The sequence below is a fragment of the Babylonia areolata genome, chromosome 3 (genome assembly GCF_041734735.1).
Source record: "Babylonia areolata isolate BAREFJ2019XMU chromosome 3, ASM4173473v1, whole genome shotgun sequence".
Taxonomy (NCBI): Eukaryota; Metazoa; Mollusca; class Gastropoda; order Neogastropoda; family Buccinidae; genus Babylonia; species Babylonia areolata.
The window spans coordinates 57,648,167-57,669,584 of record NC_134878.1 but is presented as its reverse complement, the minus strand read 5'-3'; the positions used below and the strand labels follow the sequence as shown (position 1 = coordinate 57,669,584).

The window sequence follows — 21,418 nt, the reverse complement described above, 5'->3', positions numbered from 1 at the left end:
TGTGGGAGACTGTCAGATGTATGTGAACAGCACGAGTGTACCCGGAGGGGGGCAGGGGGGCTGGGGCACTGTCCTACCCCCCATCCTCTGTCTCTGTCTGTCTCTTCCTCTCTCTGTCTGTCAGTCTGTCTGTCTCTCTGTCTCTGTCTCTCTACCTCTCGATCTCTCTCTGTGTCTCTCTGTCTGTCTGTCTGTCTGTCTCTCTCGCTCTCTCTCACTTCGCAGCATTCAAATGCAACGATGCCTGTGGCCTGAATGCAATAAAACATTCATTCATTCATTCACTCATTCATTTATTCTCTCTCTCTCTTCTTCTTCTTCTCCTTCTTTCTTCTTCTTCCAGTTATTCACAGTTAACAGTTATATGGCTTTAGTGAAAGTCCTTAATTATGTTGGTGCGTTTCCTCTTCTATGTACGCCTCGTTTTTTGGACAAAATTAATGCTGACTGCTAACGGATGTAACTTTAAATTTGGTATCCACGTTAAGGGAGAAATAGTCTCATCTTACCCTCTCTCTCTCTCTCTCTCTCTCTCTCTCTCTCTCACCATCCTACCGTCTGTTAATATGAAGCAATTTGTGTAAATATGGTTAATTTGGTAGCTAATTGTCTTATGCTGTACTTTGTGCTGAAAAAGTGACAAACTTTTTGTGTTGTTAATGTGTGTTCACTGCATCACACCCCCACCCCCTTCATGAGGGGCGATGACCTTTATTGAATGAAAAAGATGTCCATGTCCATGTCCATGTCATCCTACTGTCTGTTCCTATTAATACTATTCCAGTGCACACTTATAAGTTCTATATTCTAGAGAGGCGTCCAACGCACAGAAATTATTGAACTATACTGCAATGTAAGTTCAGCTCCAGGAGATGCATGTGGCAGGGGCAGGGGCAGAGAGTGCTGGGTTCCCCTGTCCACCGCCACGCGCCCTTCAAAGCAACGTACCCTAAAAAAAAAAAAAAAAAAAAAAAAAGGTGAAGGAAACCACGATTCTTGTGTGGCAGCCATGTTAGTTGATCATACCAGACTGTTGCCAGGATACCCGGTCTCACCGACGACAAGGGAAAGACGGAAGAGTGGCAATTACTCTGTAGTAGTTTTTGGAGTCCCAGACCAAGACGTAATCATCGTGAAAATCGTCACTCCAGGACAACAGTTACTGCTGGTGGATCGTGAACGTCAGGCAGCGCGCAGAGTGCTAGACATCAGTTTCCGTTCTTTTCAGCAGTCTCTATGACAGCTTGGGCTGTCAGCGTCACATTCATAGCAGGGTGGTAAAAACCAGGCAGATTTCTCCACATTGTCCTCCTCTTCCTCTTCCTCTTCTCTGGTTCTGCCTTCTCCTCTTTTTCTCCTCCTCCTCCTCTGCTTCACCACGATACAATGAATTCTCGGACAGCATGATGAAAAACATCTAAAAGGTTTCTAGCATGGGGAGCGGCAGTAAAAGGCAGTGTGTGAGTGATGATGGCCACAGCCATGCGTTTCTCCTGTCACACACACACGCATATACGCGCGCGCGTGTAGACACACACACACACACACACACACACACACACACACACACACACACACACACAAAGCGCACACGGACAAACACACACACACACACATGCACACACACACACACATGCACACACACACACACACACATGCACATGCACACACACACTGACACACACACACACACACACACACACACACACACACACACACTGACAGACAATGGCACACACGCACACACACACTGGCACACACACACACACACACAAACATACACACTGGCACACACACACACACACACACACACTCACACACACGCACACACACTGGCACACACACACACACACACGCACGCACACACACACACGCACACACACACACACACACACACACACACACACACACACACACACACACACACACACACACACACACACACACACACACACATAGATGATAAATACAAGGACATGTGGTTCCCCTGACTGTATCCCCAGCCATTCTTAAGCAGGGTGAATGGAAGGAGGGGGGAGGGGTGTGGGGTGTGCAGCCGCAGTATGTGCAGCGAAGAAGTTCCAGATTTGACTGCGAATGTAAGAATAATTGTCTGTCTCTGTCTGTCTGTCTGTCTCTGTCTGTCTGTCTGTCTGTCCATGGTGTGTGAAAAGAAAGAACGGCTCAGTTTGGCGTGGTGGACATAAGATGTGGGGGAAAGAGATGTGGACATGGGGACATGGGATGTGGGAAAGAGATGTGGACATGAGATGTGGGAAGGAGATGTGGACATGGGATGTGGGAGAGAGATGTGGACATGTGATGTGGGAAAGAGATGTGGACATGTGATGTGGGAAGGAGATGTGGACATGGGATGTGGGAAGGAGATGTGGACATGAGATGTGGGAAAGAGATGTGGACATGGGATGCGGGAGAGAGATGATGTCATGATACGTGGGAAAGAGATGTAGGCGCGAGATGTGGGAAGGAGATGTGGACAAGAGATGTGGGAAACAAGTGTGGGAAAGAAATGTGGACATGAGATACCGGAAAGAGATATGAACATGAGATGTAGGAAAGATATATGGAAAAGAAATGTGGGAAAGATATGTGGACATGAGATGTGGGAAAGATATGTAGAAAGGAGATGTGGGAAGATATGTGGCTGGAAAGATACATGGGAAAGAGATGTTGGCGTGAGATATGGGAAGGAGGTGTGGACATGAGATGTGGGAAAGAAATGTGGACATGAGATATCGGAAAGAGATATGAACATTAGATGTAGGAAAGATATATGGAAAAGAGATGTGGGCAAGAGATGTGATGTAGGAAAGATATATGGAAAAGAGATGTGGGCAAGAGATGTGGACATGATATGTGGGCAAGAGATGTGGACATGAGATGTGGGCAAGAGATGTTGAGAAGGACGTGCACCACGTGCACAACGCGCAGGGCGGCGTCAGTCCTGTGTAGGAAGAGCTGCAGTCTCGCTCTCTCTGTTACACCGTGTCAGCAAGCACAGCACAGCACGTGCAATTCTGTACTTGGATCCTGCTGAAGATCCTTCTGCCTGGCGGGTGATGCCTGAGGATGGACCTCAGCTGTGTTCACCACAGTGTCACCATGACGTCAGTAGAGATCAGGAATGGGACCACCCACCAGCACAGTGTCACCATGACGACACTGCACAGTGTCACCGTGACGTCAGTAGAGATCAGAATGGGACCACCCACCAGCACAGTGTCACCATGACGACGTTACACAGTGTCACCATGATGACATGACGACATTGAACAGTGTCACCATGACGACAATGGAGACCACCACCAGCAGCACAGTGTCACTCTGTTGACTATGTGATCCGTGAAGTCAACTCAAAGCCGTCAGTTGTTAGTTGCCTGAGTGCGTACTTGCTTCTTTCGTTGGAAACTCAGTCACCACGTAGAGAGAGACAGACAGACAGACAGGCAGAGACTGACTGACTGACTGACTGACTGAGACAGAGAGAGACAGACAGAGAGAGACTGACTGACTGACAGAGACAGAGACAGACAGAGAGAGACAGACAGAGAGAGAAAGAGTGTGTGTTAAAAAAAAAAATGCACAGCACTCACGCAAACACCTCCGCAGAAAGCTTGAAAGTGACAAATCATCAAAGGCTGCCATGTTTGATTGACTGCAATGAATTCCCTCGGCGCAGGTTGTCTCAGACATCGGCCAATGGCAGAGCAGGCGCTGTGGGATGATCCAATGGCAGGCCGCGCCCCGGGGCTGTCAGGCACTAAATATGGGGCTGGACGTTGATTGGGGTTTATGCACGGTCTGTGTGGCTGTGGGTGTGTGTATGTGGGGGGGGGGGGGGGGGGGGGGGGGGGGGGAGAGGGGTGCGAAGGGGGGGGGGGGAGGACTTGAGGGAACATTTGCTTCCACGGTGGGTGTGCGATTCTGTTCTGTCTGGGCGTGTTGCATGCAGCGTGTCTGGGAACCAGGGAGCAGCGTCTAGCATGCAGAGAGTGCTGGTTCTGCGACCACTGCTGGCCGGTAACCTGTTCATCAAGGGACTGGCCTTTTCTCCCCCCGTGTCTTGAAGAGTCGCTGACCAACATGGCATAATTAGCTTGTTACATGGATCGCGGTTGGTAGGGAGGGGGGCGGGCTAAGGAAGGGCGGAGGGGTGTATGGGGTTCGGGGGGGGGGGGGGGCAGTCAGAAACCAATCAGGCTGTTATCTGCGTGTAAATGTTACAGTTTATCAGGCAATGATGAATCGTTTTTTGGTGTTTGTTTTCATTCTCATTATCATTCTGTCATCTGCGTGTAATGTTGCAGTTTATCAGGCTAATAACATATCGTTTTGTTGTTGTTTTTTCATTCTTATTCTCGTTCTGCCAAGTTAGTCGGTTATAGGGGTTTTTTGTTGTCTATGGAAACCGTGAAACCAACTTCAGTTCAACGCCGTATGTTGTTATTTGCCTCAGTGCATGCTTGCTTCCTTCATTGGTTGATTGGCCAGTCAGTCTGCGGTCAGTTCATTGGGTAATCAGTTAATTAGTCAGGTGCTCAGCTAATCGTCAGCAGGTGTGATAGTGTGACCTGGTGCCAAATAATTGAAGGCCTGGCAGGTTACAGTCTGGACAACAATATGAACACAGTGTAAACTATGAGGACAACAGTATGAAAACAGTGAAAACAATGAGTACAACAATATGAACACAATGTAATTGATGACGACGACAACAATATGAACACAGCGTAAACAATGAGTACAACAATATGAACACAGTGTAAACAATGAGTACAACAATATGAACACAATGTGAACAACGATGACAACAATACGTACACAGTGTAAATAATGAGTACAACAATATGAACACAATGACGATGACAACAATACGAACATAGTGTAAACAATGAATGCAACAATATGAACACAATGATAAACAATGAACACACCAAACTCCCAGGACGAGCACGCAAACGCAAAACTACTTTGTCTCGTTTGAAATCACAAAGTTCACACTCTGATCCGCGCGACAGTTCAGCTGCACGATGTTCACCATCCCAGCTATTTCCCATCAACTGTGTTTAACCAGGAGAAGCCCACCATCACATGGATTTCACATTATGGACGGGGGAGCGTGGAATGGTCTCGGAGAATGGGGTTGGGGATAGACGGACGGAGGAGGGGGCGGAGGTGTGTGTGTGGGGTGGGGGAGGGTTTGGGGGGGTGAGGCAGTTGTCCGAAGAGTCGGATGATTAGGTGAAACTGTGCTGGGTGAACAGGAAGCTAATTAAGTGAAGAAGACGATGACTGTGATGGGGGGAAGGGGAGGGTGTGAGGGGGGCGGGGGTGGGGGTTTGGGGGGCGTGTTGTAACGAACGGGAAGTGTTTAGCTGGGTGCGAGCCAGAGAAAACTACGGTGTTTTGTCTGGCTGAGAAATTGACGTCCACAGAAAACCGAGGAAAATCTCTCTCTCTCTCTCTCTCTCTCTCCGGCTCTCTCTCTCTCTCTCTCTCTCTCTCTCTCTCTCTCTCTCTCTCTGTGTGTGTGTGTGTGTGTGTCTGTGTCTGTGCGCGCGCTTTTAATTTCGTCTATTTTGTTCTGAAGAATGTTTTCTTGTGGAAAGTAGACTGGTGATATGTTTTATTCTGGTTTAAACCATTTGTCTTCTTGTATCTGTATAGTGCGGGAAAGAAGATGAAGCAAACCATTATTGGTGGAATTGTAAGGTCAGCAATTCCTTTAGCCAGCTTAAACATCACCTGTGTGCTACCGATGCTGTAGTGCTTAGCTATTATTACTTTGGTAAACGGAAGAAACAAATCATTCACTGTCGACTTCGTCTAGGGATTAGTGACTTAAGAGGAGATATGTTCAACAGACATTTAATAAACGACCCACTTTGTGCTTGTGGCACTGCAAGCGAAACTGCTGAACATTATTTATTATTTTGTCAAGACTTTCATATGGCTCGGGCAAACACAATCTTAAATTTATCTCCAAACTACATTCATGTTGCATGGAGATCCTGTTCTCCAAAATCATACAAATATATTCATATTTCAAACTGTTCACCAGTTTATCTCCGATTCAAATAGATTTTAGCTTAGAAAGTATTATGAAGAAAGGGTACAACATGATTCTATTCGTAAAATATACGTTGGATTTATTTGACTGACCACATATTCAAAGTTGAATGGATTGGCCAATGATCTGTCAGAATTTCTCCTCTCCCCTCTGTTCCCCCTCCCCCACCACCTTACCCTCCATTCTTCTAAATTTTCTTCTTCTTCTTCGTGTTTTTCTTCTATTAGGCCAATTACTCTGGTGATAATAAATTTAATCTCATGTTAATATTGATATTAGCATTATTTTACTATATTATGTACTGTTTGTTTATTTGTTTTATTTCATTATTTTATTACTTACTGTTTATGAATGTTATTTGATACAAGTCATAATATGGTTCATTAGCCGTCATGATAGAATTGAAGTGCAACGTTTTGAGCACAGTATAAGCTTTAAGCTTGTCGATGCTTTTTTGTCACTCATTGCATTGTAATCATGTGTATTGTTGAATAATTAAAGATTATTTAAACCAATTGTAAGGTCTCTCGACGATTCCGGAATGTTCTGGAGATGCTAGTAAAAGACGGATGTGCAGGTTCTTTTAGACTGGCTCCAAGCATAGAATTCTATCTTTTCGAAACTGACGAAGAATCAAAAAGAGATCTTGACCTGATAATTTTACGTGTCATTTACTTTATTTGTAAATGCAAACTAAACGAAACATAACTAAACACACAGAAACTTCACATGGACCTGAACAGTGATTATATAAGCTAGAAGAATACAGGCAAAGGTTTCAAGGAGTAAATCCAATCTGAATTTTGCAGGAGGAGAATGGAAACCATATCAAAAACATGTGGGATACCACTTGTGGAATATTTTTTTTTAGTGTTCAGATGTATTATTTGTTACCAAAGGAAATGTTACACGTGTGTGTTTTGTGTGTGTGTGTGTGTGTGTGTGTGTGTGTGTGTGTGAGATAGGTAGATAGATAGAGAGAGAGTGCTTTGGTGATATCACTGTTACTCACGATAAGCTGATTATAGTGAAGATTGACTTTTTGTTCCTGATTTTCTAATTATCGAGTGCATGATTGTCTTATCTTTCTTTTTTTTTAAGGGAATCGGTTGTTTTATATATATATATATATATATATATATATATATATATATATATATATATATATCTTAATCTTGGAATGAAAACCTGTATTCACTTAATTGAAAGCGTCTTCCACTTGATTTAACAAACCAATTTCATAACGTTCCAGGGGCAAGCGTGGCTGGGGTGTATGCCAAGTGAAGAGCTGCAGCAATTTTATCACGCTGATTTTCTTGTGAAACTTGAAAGAAAGATGTGACAGAAACGCCACATATATCACAATTATGTCACTTGAAGCTGTAGCCATTTGTTTCCTTTTTCACAGCTGAGTGCCTGAATATGTGAATGTATTTCGTAATTCTTGTCATTCCCCTTTGGGGATTTGTCAGGGAAGGAAGTGTGTGTGTGTGTGTGGGGGGGGGGGGGGATCATCATTTACATGTCCACTGTGCATATCTGTGTAGGATCAATACAGAGATAGGTTCTTAAGTTTCCTTCGACGAGTGAAGTTCAATAGACGGCGGGATGGTAATGGCGATACATTCCGACACATTTACGTCCTCTGTAAGCACGGATCATTCCATGAACATGGCCCGCTCTCTCCTAATTAAAAACAGGCGACGAGAAAAAAAAAAGAAGAAAAAAAAAGAGGAGAACAGTTTCTGTCCTTTCGTCAGACCTCCCACTCCACCCCCCACCCCCACCCTCACTCAACCGCCCCGCAATCCCAGCACCTCCCTCCCCAGTCGTCTCCTCCCCAACCCCCATCATGTTTAATAAGCCGACTGATGTTCCCTAACACTGGCCACTGCTCGTTCTTTCGGGCTCTCCCTGGTTTATTCCAGACCATTTGCTTTCCGCTGGGCCGCCGTAACAGCCCCCTAAGCGCATAGAATTGGCCACAAAGCCCGCAACGACATCTTAAGGTCCTGTGGCACGGCGGGCTTCACGCAACGGACCCGCCATCCCTGTTCTCTAAAGCCTCCCTCACACCCTTCGTCACTGCACGGCTTTGCATCTACAACGCTGTGTAACTTGGGCCGGGTTCTGTGATTTGCAGCCTCCTTTGTTTTTTCTCTCTCCAGCAGTGGGCAGGTTTACTGGGCCTTTGTATGGCTGCACTGTCGGCGTCTCCTTCCTTGGATGTTAGGGGAACAAACGGATGTTGCTAGTATGAGCAGGTGAGCAGGTGATGTAGAGATGATGTAAAAGTGAATGTAAAGAAGGCATAAATGCGACGTAAAAGTTACATAAAGATAATGTAAATGTGAAATTATGGTGATGTAAAGATGGTGTAGATATCATATAAATGTGACGTTATGGTAATGTAAAGGTGATGTAAAGATGGTGTGAAGTTGTTTTTTTTATGATTTTGGCGTAAAGGTGATGTAAATATTGGGTAAAAATGGTGTAAAGGTGATATTATGCCGATGTAAAGATGGTGCAAAGGTAATATAACTGTGACGTAAAAGGTGATGTTAAGATGGTGTAAAGGTGACATCATGGCGATGTAAAGATGGTGCAAAGGCAATATAACTGTGACGTAAAAGGTGATGTTAAGATGGTGCAAAGGTAATATAACTGTGACGTAAAAGGTGATGTTAAGATGGTGCAAAGGTAATATAACTGTGACGTAAAAGGTGATGTTAAGATGGTGTAAAGGTGACATCATGGCGATGTAAAGATGGTGCAAAGGCAATATAACTGTGACGTAAAAGGTGATGTTAAGATGGTGCAAAGGTAATATAACTGTGACGTAAAAGGTGATGTTAAGATGGTGCAAAGGTAATATAACTGTGACGTAAAAGGTGATGTTAAGATGGTGTAAAGGTAATATAACTGTGACGTAAAAGGTGATGTTAAGATGGTGCAAAGGTAATATAACTGTGACGTAAAAGGTGATGTTAAGATGGTGTAAAGGTGATATAATGGGGTTATATTTTTTCGGTACCTTTACATCGCGTTATGAACTGATGTAAAAGTACCGAGACAGGCTTATCATGGCGTCTTGCAATCATCAACTCTTCTGCTCTGTGTGTGTGTGTGTGTGTGTGTGTGTGTGTGTGTGTGTGTGTGTGTGCGTGTGTGTGCGTGTGTGTGCGTGTGTGTGTGTGTATGTGCCACGTACCTCTTTTAATTGACTGACAAACCATGATGGAAAGGTCTCTTTATGGGCCAAGCAAGTGCTGTTCCCTTTCTTCACCCCCACCCTCCCCTCCTCACCTGTCTCCCCCACCCCGCCCCCACCTCGTTTTTCTTCTACTTCCTTGCACTCTGTGTTCCCACCATCGTCGTCCTTCCCCCCCCCCCCCGCGCACCCCCCCCCCAGCCCACCCTCGTTTTACTTCCGCTTCCTTACAGATTGCGTTTCCACCACCCCCCCCCCCTCCCCCTCCATCCCATCTCGTTTTTCTCACACCCCCGTACAACCTACGTTTCCACTTTCTCCCCTTCTCCCTACCCACTTCCTTACAGATTGCTTTTCCACTATCACCCCCCCCCCACCTTCCTCCCCCCCACCCCCCTACACAGACATCGTTTCACTTCCACTTCCTTACAGGTCGCGTTTCCACTATCACCCCCTTCCCTCAACCCCCCCCCCCCCCCCCCCCCGCACCCCCTTTACACACACACCGTTTCATTTCCACTTGCTTACAGTCAGCGTTACCACCATCACCCCCCCCCCCCCCCCCCGCCGTCCCCTGCCTCCTGCCCCCCCCCAGACCCCCTCCCCCCCCCCCACCCACACACACCCCTCATTCTGAGAAACTTGTCTGTGGAATACTGACTGGCAAATGTCTCTTTCAAACTCTTGATTTTGACATCTGCTCTCGGGGTGTGGTTGGGTGGTGGGGAGGTGGCGCGTCACTTACCACGGAGACAGATGCAAACGGAATAATGTGCCCTGCAATAAAACGGATAGATGGGATCAAAACTAACACTAAAACTATACGAGATAATATGTATCTTATTGTCTTCTTCTTCTTTTTCCTTCTTCTTCTTCCCTGCTCCTCCTGCTCTTCCTGCTTCTTCTTCTTCTTCTGTTTCAGTCACTCTCTCTCTCTCTCTGTGTCTCTCTCTTTCTCTCTCTCTCCACTACCACAGTTATGGTCCATACACGGGTTATTCCATTACCAGTAATGGTGCAGAAGGCGGATGGGTGATGGCCTAGAGACGGTCATGGGTCACCCACACCCTGACCCTGTACCGCTGAAGTCCGTCACACAGCCGCCTGTCTGGCCCGCACAACTTGTTGAAACCAGTGTCCAAGCTGAGGTCTATCAAGAGAGCGTTGAACAAAGAGGGACAGACAGACATGACAGACGTGTTGAGCTTAAATATTATCAGTGTGGTGGTAATAGACATTGGACACACACACACACACACACACACACACACACACACACACACACACACACACACACACACACACACACGGTGGTGATAAACATAGGATTTTACGCGTACATAAACACACACACACACACACACACACACACACACACACACACACACACACAACCCCCCCGCACCCATCCCCCCCCACACACACACAACCCCCCTCATCCCCCTCACACACACACTCCCCCCCCCACACACAAACACACCCATACCCCCTCACACACACACACACACACACACACACACACACACACACACACACACACACACACACACAGAGTATTACTGAGGAATACAAGAATCTGACGGTCGGTACTTTTGGTCGTAAAGTTGCCATCGACGAACATCGTTACCTCCTGGCGAACAGCTGGAAGTGAGGGTTTCATGGTCTGTGGAGCGTCAGGCAGCCCGCCCGGGAGACAGTCAGAAGTGGTGTCGGCACTGGAGCCATTGCACAGTGTGTGTCTGCACTGGGCCAATGTGTCTGTATCTGGGCCTTTGAGCACCGCTGTGTGCTGCGTGTGTGTGTGTGTGTGTGTGTGTGTGTGTGTGTGTGTGTGTGTGAGTGGTAACCCCTGCACCTCCACCATACCATGTTCACACAGAAGGATGACTTGTGCGGTGGCTGAATGAGCACTGGGTTCTAGCTCCAGTGTCCTGAGTTCGATCCTTGGATCGGCACACGTGGTAGATAGTGATGGGTTGAGATGTTGACCGACCGGACCTCCCTGGTCAACAAATGTGCAGACCTTGCTGGTGCCTGAACCCCCTTCGTGTGTATACGCACGTAGAAGATCAAATACGCACGTTAAAGATCCCCTGTGATCCATGTCAGTGTTCGATGGGATATGGCAACACGAAAATACCCAGCATGCATCAAATCACGACGGAGTCATCGATGTTACTTGTGTAACGGAAAGAAGAATAAGTAAGGGAGTGAACCAGCCGCCGTGACGAAGTGGTTAGCGTCGCGGACTGACGGCTGGGAGGACGCGGGTTCGAATCCCAGCGGAGGTGGGTTTTTCGGCCCGTGGCCGGCTCCTACCCAGAGTTGAGTGTGCTGTGGGCTTAAATGGGGAGACTGGGACCACACAGTCGAGTGTCATCCACTTCAAGGATGCGTCTTTGGGTGTGTTGCTCTAATTACCTGACCAATACTGCAAGGCCTGGTTAACACTGGGATATCATTATGACAGGAAGCGTAGAGTACAACCTTGTCATGCAGTCCCAAACCAAAATGGACCTCCGTAGCAACATCGTTATCGTCATCGTCATCCTCCTCCTCCTGCATCATCATCAATATAAACAAAACAGTCTCAAAGTCTGTGGCCTTTCATGTTCTGCTGTCATGGTGACCTCAGTTTCGATACCCCTCCACTTCTGTGCTTGGGGTGAGTCCTGTCAGTGTCTTCAGTGTCGGCAGATTCATGGGGGGCTGTTGTTTGCGGGACGTGGTGGCGGTCTCCACTCTGGGAGGGACGCTCACTCAGTCTGGCTCCGCGACTAAGCCATTATTGTCGTTAGTAGGGGGCTTAGTAGGTGGTGTCCTAAGTACGTCAGAACAGGCACCACTGAACACCACCGAAGTGACTCAGCAGTAGTGCAGGGTCTCCTCTGGTGTGTGGCCTCCTGGCGACGTAACATCGATGGTTCCCTGCGGACTGCCGACGCTGGAACTGTGGCGGATGAACCCGGGTGTGGTTGTGTATGTGGGAGTAATGCCACTGAAATGGCGCATATGATGGGGCAGCAAAAAAAAAAAAAGTAAGGGAGTGATATTTGTTCTTCCATCCATATACCCCCCTCCCAACCCCAGCCCACCCCACCCCAGTAATTTACTAAACTCGCAATCGAGATGGGGGGGGGGGGGGGGGCGGAGGGGTGGTGGTGGGGCAGCGGAGGTGGGGTAATTCTTGTCTGATGCGTGCATACACCCTTCCCCTGGTCCCGTCAATGCTAAACTCAGAAGAGTAACTCTTGCCTTTAAATGTCCCAATACTCTCTCCCATCTACACCCCCCATATTCTGGCTTTCCGTCTTTTTCGTGGAGCCGCCATCCTCCCTTCTTGCCACATGTACCCGTTTCTCCCACCTCAGTTTCAAGTTTACCTTTCATAATCTGTCTGTCTGTCTGTCTCTGTCTCTTCTGTCTGTCCGTCTGTCTGTCTCTGTCTCTGTCTGTCTGTCTCTTTCATTTTGCTATCCCTGTCTACCCCCCCCCCCCCCCCCGCCCTTTCTCTCTTCCACTCTATCCTTATCACTCTCTCTCTCCCTTCCTTCCCCCCTCTCTCTCTCTCTCCCCCATTTCTCTCTCTCTCTCTTGCCCGACCCCCTCTCTTTCTCGCCCCCCCCCCCCCCCCGTCTCTCTCTCTCTCTCTCTCTCTCTCTCTCTCTCTCTCTCTCTTTCTCTCTCTTTTTCTTTACTTCTCTTAACAACTGAGCCGCTATTATCTCCAGCTGCCAGGACAGGAAAGACGTCAAGAAAACGTATGGAGACGGAAACGCAAAACGATCCCATTAACGTGTTGAGGCAGGGAACGGCTGAGAGTTATCAACAAGGTGATACTCGTGTGATTGTTTCCAGACCTATCGTTTCTGTGGTCTTTTCAGTCAGAACCACGCTTCATGAGAAAAAGGAAATATATATATATATATATATATATATACACGTATGTATGTATATATCATATATATATATATTATATATACACGTATATATAATATATATATATATATATAATTACATACATACGTGTATATATATATATATATATATATATATATATATATTATATTATATAATTCATAGCAAATTTGCACAATTTCGACTCAGTGTAAATGATTAGAAAAAAATTATAAACGACAATAATATACGACACGGTGATAACGATATCCTATTTTAAAGACGAGTATCGGCTTCTTGGAGGCTTAAACAACCAGTTCAAAGAAAATGTATTTTCAACCACAGGTAATTCTGCAGTGAGATGGACCCATTGTGCTGAACCGTCTGTAAGGAAACAAGTACATAATCAGTGCCAGAGAGGTTGCCGTGTACATTGATTACGCACTTAAACGAAGAGAAGAACTCATTATAACAGAATTTTAAGCTTGGACAGAAATATCGCTGTTTATTTTGAGAACAACAAACTATGGATTTTTTTTTTTTCATGCTTTGATCGCGCGCGCGATGAACAAGCTCAGTTGGAAAAAGATTTCGTCCGATGCCAAGGTTTGCTTGATTGTTTTACTTCTGTCGGCATGCTTCCCTGGCTGTTGTATTCGGGTCGTGTTGAGAATGCCAACAGTGTCGTCATGATTCCCTGGCTGTTGTATTCGGGTTGTGTTGAGAATGCCAACAGTGTCGTCATGATTCCCTGGCTGTTTGTATTCGGGTTGTGTTGAGAATGCCAACAGTGTCGTCATGATTCCCTGGCTGTTGTATTCGGGTTGTGTTGAGAATGCCAACAGTGTCGTCATGATTCCCTGGCTGTTTGTATTCGGGTTGTGTTGAGAATGCCAACAGTGTCGTCATGATTCCCGATGGGCGCAATAGCCGAGTGGTTAAAGCGTTGGACTTTCAATCTGAGGGTCGAATCACGGTGACAGCGCCTGGTGGGTAAAGGGTGGAGATTTTTACGATCTCCCAGGTCAACATATGTGCAGACCTGCTAGTGCCTGAACCCCCTTCGTGTGTATATGAAAGCAGAAGATCAAATACGCACGTTAAAGATCCTGTTATCCATGTCAGCGTTCGGTGGGTTATAGAAACAAGAACATACCCAGCATGCACACCCCCGAAAACGGAGTATGCTGCCTACATGGCGGGGTAAAAACGGTCATACACGTAAAAGCCCACTCGTGTGCATACGAGTGAACGCAGAAGAAGAAGAAGAAGAAATCATGATTCCCTGGCTGTTGTATTCGGGTTGTGTTCAGAATGCCAAAAGTCCGTGTAACTGGAGAAAGTGAAACGTGTGTCACCAGAAACAGGGTAGTTGTCTGACTTCCACATTGGCCCAGGGCGATGGCCAGGCCTTGAGAAAGGATTTTGTAGAGATGACGGATTAATAACCACAGTGTTCACTGTCGCTCTGAAGGTCAAGTACGTCTCTTCCCGTAGTTTGCGATGGCTCTGTGGTAAGGTGACCGCTTTACAGCCTTCAGCCAATGGGAGTGCGACACGCACGCGGAGCAGCGAAATGGCCACTTGATTGGTCAGGCGGAGCACAGGTTTATGCTGGGTGGATCTCCCTGCCTCTTTACACGGGATTCATCTCCTTGCCCCCCTTTTTTTTCACAGGGTGGAACTCTTTGCCTCTTTACACAGGGTGGATATATCTGCCTCTTTACACAGAGTGGATTTCTTTGCTTCTTTACACAGGGTCCACAATCGAGTACAGAACTGACATCAGTGCCGATAGGTAACTACACGTGCACAGTATAATTGAGAACTGACATTAGTGACTACAGACATGTGCAGGTGTACAGTACAGAACTGACATCATTGACTGTAGGTAACTGCACGTGCACAGCGTAGAACAGAACTGACATCCGTGACAATCGGTAACTGCGCGTGCACATTTTGGTACAGAACTGACATCAATGGCTATAGGTAACTGTACGCGCACAGTGTAGAGCAGAATGACATTAGTGACTATAGGTAACTGCATGTGCATAGTACAGAGCTTACATCAGTGACTATAGGTACCTGCACGTGCATAGTACAGAGCTTACATCAGTGACTACAGGTAACTGCACGTGCACAGTACAGAGCTTACATCAGTGACTACAGGTAACTGCACGTGCACAGTACAGAGCTTACATCAGTGACTAAAGGTAACCTCACGTGCACAGTGCAGAGCTTACATCAGTGACTATAGGTAACTGCACGTGCACAGTATAGAGCTTACATCAGTGACTATAGGTAACCTCACGTGCACAGTACAGAGCTTACATCAGTGACTATAGGTAACTGCACGTGCACAGTACAGAGCTTACATCAGTGACTATAGGTAACCTCACGTGCACAGTACAGAGCTTACATCAGTGACTATAGGTAACTGCACGTGCACAGTATAGAGCTTACATCAGTGACTATAGGTAACCTCACGTGCACAGTACAGAGCTTACATCAGTGACTATAGGTAACCTCACGTGCACAGTGCAGAGCTTACATCAGTGACTATAGGTAACTGCACGTGCACAGTACAGAGCTTACATCAGTGACTACAGGTAACTGCACGTGCACAGTACAGAGCTTACATCAGTGACTACAGGTAACTGCACGTGCACAGTACAGAGCTTACATCAGTGACTATAGGTAACCTCACGTGCACAGTACAGAGCTTACATCAGTGACTATAGGTAACTGCACGTGCACAGTACAGAGCTTACATCAGTGACTACAGGTAACTGCACGTGCACAGTATAGAGCTTACATCAGTGACTACAGGTAACCTCACGTGCACAGTACAGAGCTTACATCAGTGACCATAGGTAACCTCACGTGCACAGTACACAACCGACATCAGTGACCATAGGTAATTGCACGTGCACAGTACAGAGCTGACATCGGTGGGCGTAGGTAACTGTCTTCCAGGACTATACAGTCGGTACTTTTATGCGGACTATGATTATAGCCGGTGATTTCTGTACGGACTGTTTTGTCAGCGATTTCTATGTGGACTTTTTCGTCGGTGATTATTTCTGTGTGGACTTTGCAGTCGGTGATTTCTATGTGGACGATAATATCATAGCAGGTGATTTCTGAGTGGGCTATGGTGCTGTCTGTGAGTGTTTGTATATTGTCTCAACACGTGACCACACTGTTAACAACAGACTGACCTTCTTGAAAAGAGCTTTCATCTCTTATTTTGTGTAATAGTCATCTGTGGACTTTTTGACTCACTTGTGTAAACAAAGTGAGTCTGTGTTTTAACCCGGTGTTCGGTTGTCTGTGTGTGTGTGTGTGTGTGTGTGTGTGTGTGTGTGTGTGTGTGTGTCCGTGTGTCTGTGTGTCTGTGTGTCCGTGGTAAACATTAAACATTGACATTTTCTCTGAAAATACTTTGTCAGTTGACACCAAATTTGGCATAAAAATAGGAAAAATTCAGTTCTTTCCAGTCATCTTGTTTAAAACAATATTGCACCTCTGGGATGGGCACAGAAAAATAAAAAAGAAGCCTAATTATATGCAAACTGCATTTACTGTTATATTTATATTTTTTGTATTCTCTAAACTTGGCACTTTGACCTCTTATTCTGACACAACAACAAGAGGAGTCATTATTATCATTTTTTGTTCAAACAGGAACTTCTTTTGCTAAGCATGGAATTTTTATTTATTTTGCAAACGTTTTGGTGCAGATAGTAAAAAAGGGAAATTACTCTGTAATTAATGCTAGGGGACTTAATTTATCACAAGAGAGTCTTGAAGGCCTTGCCTCTCTTGTTTTGTTCTGGACTGGCATGTTCCCTTTTCATCCTTTCTTCTTCTTCTTCTTCTTCATTCCGGGAGCTGCAGCTCACACGTTCACTCGTATGTACACGAGTGGGCTGTTGCGTGCATGACCGTTTTTAACTCTCTCCATACGAACGGCGAAAGAGACGACGTTAACAGCGTTTCACCCCAATTACCATCATCAAAACATTGCAAGCGGAAGGCTCTTATACTGAAGACGTGAATGTTGACAAAGAATACCACAATTCTGACGACGGAAGCTAAAGGTTGGGTCATTCAGACACCCACTGGACATCCGAGGGGTCTGTGTAGAGGAGAAGAGAGGACTGGCCGTACTGAGTGAGTTAACTCTCTCCACACCACCCTGCAATGTAATCTATTGTGCCCAACGCCACGCTACCTTCAAGGGGGACATATTCTTCCTCAGATATTCATCCCAGTCGTGCCCTTCATGGACTCCTGGGGTTGGAAGTGAAGGACTAAAAATCTTCCTGGTACCCTCTGGGTGGAGGTAAAGAGGAAACAAGAAAATCTGTCGTGTCCACATACTACTGGGAAATTTTGAAGTGGATGTGAATTCACCTTTCCAGAAAATCGGTTTTTTGGGGCTTTCGTGCATTTACGTGCGTGAACGTATGATTCACAGATGATCGTCTAACTGTTTATGGTTGTTGTTCTGGTCTTCAGAAAATCCCATCAACACAAATTACGTTGGGCAGCGGAGTAGGACTTGCTGCAACCTGTTGGCTTTGTTGTGCCGTTTTTATCGATCATTAGGAATGTATGGTACTTTTTGACTACAGGGTACCATAAAGATGACTTAATGGTGGTTTCCTCGAAAATTCACACAATCACAAAAACGCAAAACACAAATTTCACTGTATCCGTGAGATCAGGGATGGAAGGGGTGGTTTCAACTTCATCGACAACACCCGAAAACGGAGTATGGCTGCCTGCATGGCGGGGTAAAAACGGCCATACACGTAAAAGCCCACTCGTGTACATACGAGTGAACGTGGGAGTTCCAGAAGAAGAAGAAGAAGAACTCCAACCACACAGTTATCTCAGGCACCTTCATCTCAAATCAGAAAGTGGTCCTCGCGAATTTTGCTGCAACAACTCCGAAAACATCCATTCTCCCCCCCCCCCCCCCCCCCCCCCCCCCGCTCCCCCTCCCGTCCTTTTCATTGTTACGCTGTCTCTTTCTGTCTCTGTCTCTCTGTCTCTCTACTCTCTCTTTCGCTCTTGTCTCTCTATGTGTCTCTCTGTTTCTCTTTCTGTCTCTCTCTCTCAATCTCTCTCCCTCTCTCTCTCTCGCTCTCTCTCTCTCTCCTCCTTCCCCCCTCTCTATCCTCATTTAGTCTCTATCTACTCTCTCTCTCTGTCTTCTCTCTCTTTCACTCACTCACTCTCTCTGTACCCCTCTCAATTCCCCCTATCTCTGTCTCTCTCTCTGCGTCTCTCCTTTCTCCCCCATCCCCCTCTCTCTCTCTCTCTCTCTTTCAATCTCTTTATCTTCCCCTCTCTCTCCCCGCCCTCTGTGTGTGTGTCTGTGACCAAAAAGCCATGTTGATAGAACAGGCTCAGACATGTAATCAAGGACTGCAGGGCGGGTAAAGCACATCGTTCCCCTCCTCCTGATGACTGGCTGAGCCGTTCAACGACCAGGGTGAAGGTCGGTCACAGCACGTTTCCGGCCTTCAATTCATGGAGCTCCCCCCCCCCCGTACCCCTCTCTCTCTCCCCCCCCCCCCCCCTCCCACCCGTCTCCTCTTCTCATCACGGTCATTTCGTCAGGATGTAAAACATCGATAAAATACTGATACCAGTCGTGGCTGGGGTGTTTTGGAGGTGTGTGTGGTGGAGGGATAGGGGTGATATATGATGTTCGTTTAGAGCGAACCCAGTCTGTATCTGAAAATCCAGCCACATCATCAGTCTTCTTTCTCTTTCTCGGTCTGCACATGTCTGCATATCGGTTCTTTCTGTCAATGAAGCTTTGCGAGGGGAGGTAACGTTAACTTTGCAGCTGTATATATATCTGCATTTTAGCAGATCATGCATTCATGAAATAAGAAATTTGGTATGCTTGTATTCCATAGTCTGCATCAGTCAGGAAGACAGTTTCAGTCAAAAAACACATGACACCATGCTCCACACTTTTCGTTTGAAAGTTTTGTTCGTTTTCTTGTGTCTGTATGAGGTTTTATTGTGCGCTGTTGTTTGTTGTTGTGATTTTGTTCTTGCTGTTGTTGTTGTTTTTTAACCCGAGTAAAACTTCCTGAAATGGTTACATTTACATCAGACGTGTTCAGGGAAATCCTTTCCCTGATCGCAGAAGCTGTAGTCATTTCTAGCTGCTCATATTTCTTTTGAAACGATGTTGTGAGTATCATGTGTAATCTTTTTTAAGCAACTAAGAATACTGTGGGACCTAACATAGCTTTGTACAAGGCTAAAAGCAATAAATTATTTTTGGGTACATTTCGCGAAAGCAAATGGACATAACTGTCAAAATGGAATGTCAAAAACCTCAACACAGCCAGTTACTAAAAGTGTTTTATTTCATGATATGACTTCTATTTTTAATGTTCCATTTTGACAGTGTTCATATGCTGTCGTAAAATGTTCCCCAAAGAAGTTATTGTTATTAACCTTGTGCAAAACTAAAGTAGGCCCATATTGCTTAAAAATAGGAGACAGCCAGACAAACATCTTCTGGTTATGTCCAGTCTTAGTTTTCTGATCCATATAAGCTTCATGGATAATGTTGCTCTGACACATTAAGACTTCGGTCTTTCGCATGTTCATTTCTGTCTTTCTGTTTTATTTTTTTTTTTTACTGTATTTGTATTTCCCATGAACTGAAAACTATGAAACAAAAGTTTCAAGAGGATTTGGTAACAAAATCCACAGATGTATCAGTTTGTAAAGTATAAGAGATTTCAGAACAGTAACTCTTCCAAGTTTCGCTTTGAATAAATTCAAGAAAATAACTCAGATATTTTTCATAGTTTGAAGTATTTGATCTTTTCTTTCTTTTTTTTTTTTTTTTTTTTTTTTTAGCAATATTTTATTTCATTTTTTTTAAGTCTTAAGCAAACCACATATCCAATATATCAAAATCTTTTCGGATTTCATCGGAAGGAGATATATTATTGGTTTGAAATAGTTTTGGTTTCCTGCTTGCATATGTGTGTGTGTGTGTGTGTGTGTGTGTGTGTGTGTGTGTGTGTGTGTGTGTGTGTGTGTGTGTGTGTCCGTGCGTTCGTGCTTGCACGTGTGTGTGTGTGTGTGTGTGTGTGTGTGTGTGTGTGTGTGTGTGTGTTTGTGCATTCAAGAATAATTCAGAAACAAGGAACATTTTAAACCTGTCGATTCCTTGTATCGTTTCATCAACAGAATTTTCTCTCGGTGGATGATCTGTGTCCTCGGCGACATGGGATAGTTCATGTTCACATTGTAAAGTTGAATTCATTTGACATCTTTATCACATTACCTTTCATTTCATTACTACGAATAAAAAGAAGAGGGGATATTAGATCCCCTTACCTGAAAGTCGTTTTAACGAAAACTGTTTAGTAAATTAACATCAATTATGACAGCTGATTATATATTTTTGTGTACAGTATCATTACCAATTAGGAATATACATTTAATGATTTCATATGTTTGCAGAATGCCATCACCTGTCTACAAATGTCATTTCCAAACTTGCAGGATTCTGAAACCGAACAGAAAACGGTAGTCTAGACAATCATTTTTTTTTTTTATCTGAAAGTAGCAATCGTGATAGATTGTTGTAATGTAAGTAATGCATTAAGTCATCTAATAGTCTTTGTTGTTATAACGGGGTATCATTGTGCAATCTTTTTTCTCTATCCGCCGTCTCTGTGTGTGTGTGTGCGTGCGTACGTGCGTGTGCGCGCGCGCGCGTGTGTTTGTCTGTCTGTGTGTGTGTGTGTGTGTGTGTGTGCACTGGTGCGGCAAAGAATATGTCATTTGGTGACAGGATGCTAATGATGCACAATGATGTGTGAGGTGTAGGGGGACTGCTCTGTGTGTGTGTGTGTGTGTGTGCAGTGGTGCAGCAGGGAATATTATGTCATCTGGTGGCAGGATGCTGATGACACACAGTGTGGGGTGCAGGGGGACTGCTGAGTCTGGCTGGAGGCTGCACACACAGGGCCACACGTCACAACGGGATGGACGTTGTCATTCATAGAATTCCTCACGCATCAGTCAGGAAAGGAAAAACCGTTTGTCCTACAGGGAATTTTTTGGGGGGATGTCTGCAGTCTGGTACTGTGTGTGTTGGTGGGTGGGTGGGAAGGGTGTATGTGGCCACAGAGAATACACAGGACTCATAGCGTTGAACTGTT

General features: G+C 45.5%; 1 protein-coding gene across 4 annotated transcripts in view; it reads left to right on the top strand.

Annotated features, from left to right (window-relative positions):
• Positions 1–21,418, top strand: part of LOC143280148 (orexin receptor type 2-like) — a 155,686-nt gene that overhangs the window by 65,855 nt on the left and 68,413 nt on the right. The window contains exon 1 of one of the 4 annotated variants that reach the window (XM_076584729.1): positions 13,085–13,135. The exons of the other annotated variants lie outside the window; for them this stretch is intronic. The gene's annotated coding sequence lies outside the window, so the exon portion shown is untranslated. Of the gene's footprint in view, positions 1–13,084; positions 13,136–21,418 lie in introns of those variants that run through there. 4 annotated transcript variants of the gene reach the window in all.